The 6,438-nt window shown below is 39.6% G+C and overlaps 1 long non-coding RNA gene across 1 annotated transcript; it reads right to left on the bottom strand.

The window, feature by feature from the left end:
* Positions 1–792: 792 nt before the first annotated feature.
* Positions 793–6,217, bottom strand: LOC103138673 (uncharacterized). Its single transcript, XR_476305.2, has 2 exons — positions 5,351–6,217; positions 793–1,157 (listed from the first exon to the last, which is right to left on the bottom strand). It is a non-coding gene; the product is annotated as an uncharacterized LOC103138673 (long non-coding RNA).
* Between the last annotated feature and the right edge of the window lie 221 nt (positions 6,218–6,438).

Here is a 6,438-nt window from a genome sequence, read left to right as displayed (position 1 = left end):
CAGACTGACTTTGCCAAAAAGCAACAACCTACAACGTACTGTCTGTCTCTGACAGAATATGTCAAAAACAGCTTATAACCTAATAAATGTTAATACTGTCTGAAATATGTATTTTTTAAGGTATTAAACACTCGCACTGTTCTGACAATTGAAGATATATATACTATCTGCATAAGGCCTTTTTGTTTTCCTGTTCTAAAATGCTAGCAAGATATCAGGTAAAGCCAGCTGGCTAAGCTAACAAATTCTATATGACATTTTAAAAAAAAAAAAAAGCATTTTCAAATGACTACAGTTTTTGCTTTCTCTCTCCCTCCTTCTCTCTCTGTTTGTTCAAAACATTCATTTCTGAATGTTTTGAACATGTGCTAATTATTTCTTTTTGCCCAGGTAGTGTAAAACATTTTACAACAGAGTTTAAATCAATAACGAAGGCGCCTACATATTCTCAGGATTTCATTAAGACTTTTTTTTTTTTTTAAATACCTTAAGCAGTAAAATTTAAGGTTTACATAAATTATAAAAAAAATCTGACGAAAGTTAATCTTGCTCACTGGAGTTTGGGAGTAGACAGGATGGAGGAATCTGCAGTCGGTGACCGACACCAACCCCATTTGCTGACTTGCAACAAATGTTGGTTGAGGAATGGTTTTCACCAGACAGACTGCTGTGGTTTTTGTACAGTAAATGTTTATTTTTTTTTTGGGGTTTTTTTCATGGAAGAAACCCATATACACTTAGATTTCACTGATCAACACAATTTAATGCAAATAAAATGGTGAGGATGGTGAACATGTTTTGAATCACAAAATTTATTTGAGCAGGTTACAGTGTATGAAGAGCAGCACATAGTTCAGTCCTGTGGAGGACATCCCCCAACACATGCCTTACCCACATTGCTCTAACAAATGCTATGATGTTTTTTTTTAAGCCACACCCCTTTGGTGCCACAATCCCAGCAGCATGCTCTGAAAGAGCACAAGGTCTTATGTGACACATCATTTGCCTTCCCACAGATTTGCCAGAATCACCAGGGATGTTGGATCTTCCTCCTTTTCTCTGAGGCCACAGTGGAAGAATCTTTTCAGTCTCAGTCCTTTGCCAGTTACGAGCCAATTATTACATAAGCTGAACAATTGTGGCGTAGGTTGGCTGTCCTAAACATGGAAGAGAGAAATACTTGTTAGAATGCAAAACTAGCAAGCGTCGAGTAAAGCGCTAGTTGGAAACTGTTGAGTCACAAACATAGAAGGTGGCTGTGAGTTAGGATAGCAAGGTGAAGTGTGGAAAAAAATTAGGAAAATGAGAATGTGCAGCCACTAAATATCTGAAGGGAAGGATGGGGCCTGCCTTCATTTTAGCCGTCTCATTGGTCTTGACAGGCATGTGGTAATGTTTTTAAGTTGGTGTTGTTGGGCCCAATCTCCATACTCTACCACATGTATTGCACTGAGTCTACAAATCAAAAAGGAATTTATTCCAGCAATTCTATATATACATTTTTATCATGTTTCAAAGCCTAAAACTGAGATGATTAAATGTAAAACTTAAGAATGGTTTGAACTATTTTGTGAGGTGTCCAACATCTAGAATATATCTTGGGTTTGGAAAACAGTCCTCCCTGTTTTTGGACCATCTTCATAATGTGTAGTTTCCCATTGCTTCCAGCATTGGGTCACAGTGGCTCCTGTTTTCCCTAGTTGTGTCGAGATGCAGGGCATTTTGACACAACTACCAGACGTCTTTCAAACCCACAAAGTGACTCCTGTCAAACTCTCTAGTGCTGAGGGTGTAATCTAATGCATCTAGGAAGAATCCTCTCAATCTGATTATACCGTCACTCGCTGATTTGACTGGTCATTGAAAGCTTCTCAACTCATGCCCTCTGGTGACCATACCAGACCTGTCAGCTCTTTGCAAATCTGACAATTTGCATATCCACCACTGAACTGCATGTTAGAACCACTTCTTCTGAGTGTTATTTATTTATTTTATTTTTTTTGACTGTTTTCAGTTTTCTAGCTTATCCTTTTTCCTGTTCTGGGTCATGTTGGTCCCCTGCATGCAAAACTTTTAAGAAAGAGTTTTTGTAATTGGATGTTGGGTCTGGTTACCTTTTTTACTTTGCAGGTGTGAAGCATTGTGTGACATTGCATGACAGTGGGTTATCAACCTGGACGCACCTGTACATGTGTGAGTGAGTGTGTATGTGTTTGCATATGAAAAACTCCTCGCCCTCCAATTATCTGTCCACAGGGCTGTGCACCTGCACTTTACAACTTATCTGGCCAACGTGCCAGATAATGACACTTAAGACAATGTAGGTGAAATACCAACACGTCACACCAATCTTACAAGCAACAGTGCTTGTTGTGTTTTTTTTTTGTTTTTTTTTATTGCGGCAATACATTGGATTGCAGTAAATGCCATACTGACATCATCAAATGCTTGTGAAGTGCTTTACCTGCAGGCAGGTGTGCTCTTGATTGCATACATGAGTGTGTGAGAGGGAGTCTGACACAGAGAGATTCTGGGTTCATTTACATGTTTGACAAAAAAAGAAAACAATGACAGAAACTATTCGTGCAACCAGAAAACAAGCATGGGATTCCCACTATAACAAACGTATTCAGAAAAGTTTCCCACTAATTATTCTGGTTGCTCTATTATGTAACGGCAGGGTCATGCCAGTTTTGGGTCCCAAGGCTTGGTCTTGGTTTATTTTGAGGATATGTTTAATTGGAGTCAAATGTGATCAAAAGGATCACATTCTAACCGAGTGACCCAGCAATGGCGAATGGAGAAGAATTGCTGCGATGACGTGATTAAAGGGCAGGAGGTTCTTAAAGAGACGGAGGCCAATTTCAAGGCGTGCATAGCTATGATGCAAAGTCAAATTTTTGTGAAGTTATTTTTGATCTATACATCAGTTTCTAAACAACTGAAGGTAATATAGTTGCTTAATTGTACAATAAAATTGTACTACGTGCTAAAAAAATACATAACAGCAGACCTTTAAAAATAGGAAGCAAGTGTTTACTGCAGCAATAGAAAACCCAATTGAAGCAGTACTAACAGAACTTAACATTAAAACCTTTTAATCCCCTGCAAGTTGTGCTGCTCTGCTCACACATAATAAATAAATAAATCTCTAGTTCTTTTTTTCAGGTTTGTTTTTAGCTAAAACAATAAGTAATCTTCCCTGTAGCAAATCCCAGTGGCCCTTCCCCCAGCCCCCAGTTGTATTCTGTTTTATGTGAAATTAAAGATTTGTATTGACTGGTTTTCCTTAAATTGTAATACAAGTTAGGTTAAAATCAAATTTGCAAACTGAAGTTTTTACTAACCAATACCATTTCATGTTTTCTTTGAGATATTCCCTGCATATTCCAATCCTTTTTTTGTTGTTTGTTTGTTTACAAGACAAGCAAATTTTGCTGAAAAATTTCTGCTTCAAAAATACAGTCATGATGGTGTTGTAACTAAGAGCACCCATCACTTTTTTTTTTCTTTTTTTTTTTTAAGTAAACCTGTCTTGAAATTTCTGTTGGTAAGCTATGAACTGAATGTCTGTTGAGCAGCCAACTCCAGACTGGCGAGCTGCAGATAGCCTGGCCAGCTAATGTCAGCTGGCAAGACTCCAGTTACTGCTGAATAGTAAAAAGGTGCAAGTTTAAGTGAAATCTACAACTGAATTTTTGAGGGGTTGCAAAACCTTTCCTGACGTTTTTGTAACAGCAAATGGGAAATGTTCTGAAACTTAATTGTTGCTTTTCTGTTCAAATAAGAGATTAATTTGACCACAAATGCCGCAAAACTGTAACATTTTTACTCAGTCAAAACACCATAAGAAGCTTCTAAAGGACTGAGTTTATGAGCATCTGGTAGCAAGTCAAAATACTTTAAGTACTTTATTAACAGACTTGTTTTGCTAGCTTATTGTTGCATTCAGTCTTATTACTGCGATCTCAGAAATTCATCCCACCAGGGTTGGGCAAAATTTGGATTGGAAAAACTTGGATTTGTTATCTTTTTAGCTAACACAACATGTTAGCTTGGTTGCTAACCAAATGTATAAATCACCCTTACACCTGCAACCTTCACTGCTTATGAATTGTGGCAGCCATATCAGATATTTAACTTGGAGCAGCTCAGAGACGACTTGCTAAGTTGAAATTTCCGCTATTTTGACTGAAAGCCATCAGAGCATAAATAAATCTTCAGTTTGACTCTCCACCATTGCCAAGCTTTGCATCCATGACTAGGTTGAGTTTCAGTGCCTCTTTTCCCAGCTGATCTGTGCAGATAATGTAATAAATGGGAGTCTTCGTGTACTGTGTGTACTTGGACATTTCATAAACGCTGTTCCCTCATTCAGTGATGCAATCTCAGGAAGATTCGGCCGAGACGAGTTGACCCGTCCTCACCAGCGTGAGGATCTCTTTAAATGCGACTGTGTGCAGTTCCGACTTGTGTCGTGTTGCTGAAAACGATACTCTGATGTCACCAAAGCTGGACTCGTCACAGAAAAGCCCGGGGGCAGTCACTCATGACGTCACTGTAGATTTCAATGGCTTTTTTTTATTATTATTTTTGTTATATTAGAAGTTGCATTTTAGTAATAGATTTCGGACACCATCTTAATGCCAGAGTGTCATCAGATGTGCTTTGCAGAGAGCCGAGGCAGTCGTGCTGTGCAGCGGTAGATTTGTTGTTGTACGTAGGTGATCCCTCATATCAGTCTCAGTGCACAGCTGTCACTCCCTGCACTTCTGCTGTTGTTGTTGTCTTTTACAAGGTACTTTCCCTCACACACACTTCCTCCCACAGGACCCTTTGTTTTTGTCAGGGTGTGTGTGTGTGTGTGTGTCTAATGCATTTAGCATATGCATTTGATGTGGGCAAATTCTCAGAATGCGATTTTAATCGAATGTACTGTCACTTTTGTGTGAAAGGTATACATACAGCCACAGGAATATGTGAGGAGACATTTTTTTTTTTTTATCGTTCTTCAAACATTACGATGACTTTTGGGTGCTCGGTTCCACTCGCAGATGTGAGCAATCGCAGGGTTCCTCGGATTTTTTTTAATTTTATAAGTCATTTTGCATTCATCTGTGTAGTGACGAGATGACTGTGTCACGTTAAGGTTTTTTGCATAACCCACGCTTCTCTTTTCCTCTTGCATTCAGTCACCGCTGCTGTAATGTCCACTGCAGGCGACCGTGTACGTCTGTCGTACCTCTCAAAGTCAATTTAGGATTAGTGCAGACAGGAAAAGCACAGGTATCGTTGACGTGTGTGAAAGTGAGGATAGCTGGTTTCAGCAACGCCAGGAAAATGTGCTTACCTCAGTCGAGCTGTGCTTCAGGCGTGTTTGGTGCGAGTGTCCGCTCAGAGAAGCCGGGCATGAAGCTTGGTAAGCGCTGTGAGTGTGGCTTTTTTTTTTTTTTTGCAGGGCTGTTTCTCACCTTCTTAGTTTTAGTGCACCACCCTAGATGAAAGGCAAGCGTAGGTCTCATCTGTCTCTTTGCTTGTGTGAAAGTACGCATGCAGGAAGTTGGTGTGAATTGGCGTCCCCTTCTAATGTGTGCGTCCACTTCTGTGTGGGAACAATAACACGCATGCGCTGCCTGGACAAGAATGCCTGCTGCGTATTTGGACATCATCTTGCGGAACTTGTCTAGATTCTGTTCCGTTCACAAAAGTCTTCCTTGAGGAACATCGTCCATGTCTGGCCTTTCACCTGCGAGTTTTTTTTTCTTCTTTTTATTGGATTAATCATCCCTAAGTAGTAGGAATAAGACTCTGGGAGGAATCGGGAATCCCCAGCTAACGGCTTCCTTGATAAAAGTAAGGTAGAGAGCTGCACCCAGCAGATGGTGTGTGGTGAGTGGATAAGGGCTGAACATGGCAGATGTTACACTCGGCTGAATAATAGAGGCTTGAAACACTCATTGGAAAGGCATAACTTCTTTGTTAAATTCTGGACATGAATTAAACATTTAAAACTGTGTAAGCAGACAAAACGATACTGGAATCTTCCATAGTTTCGCTGCTGTTTACGCAACAACAAATCTTTTTTTTTTTTTTTTAGTGTCATGTTGACTGTAAACATTGTTTTTGTTTTTTGTGGAAACCCGATTAAATTGAAATGTTTGGGTTATTTACGGATAATTACCTGCAGTGTTCAAAAATAAAATAAGTTTGTCATTATTTTTATTTGCATCTGATTCATTTTTTTTCATACATTTGAACAAAGTCTACACATCCATCTGTTTTTTTTTTTTCTTCCCCACCTCCTCCACTTCTCAACTCAGAAATCCCACAACTTCTTATCTCTCTCTCTGCACGCCTGTGCTCCCACCACCCTGACTCCTGCCCCCCAACCCCATCAGACACACAAACACACACACATCCTCACACCTCACACACACC

This window comes from Poecilia formosa, unplaced genomic scaffold (genome assembly GCF_000485575.1).
Source record: "Poecilia formosa unplaced genomic scaffold, Poecilia_formosa-5.1.2 Scaffold53, whole genome shotgun sequence".
Lineage (NCBI taxonomy): Eukaryota > Metazoa > Chordata > Actinopteri > Cyprinodontiformes > Poeciliidae > Poecilia > Poecilia formosa.
This window is presented reverse-complemented; position numbering and strand designations above follow the sequence as displayed.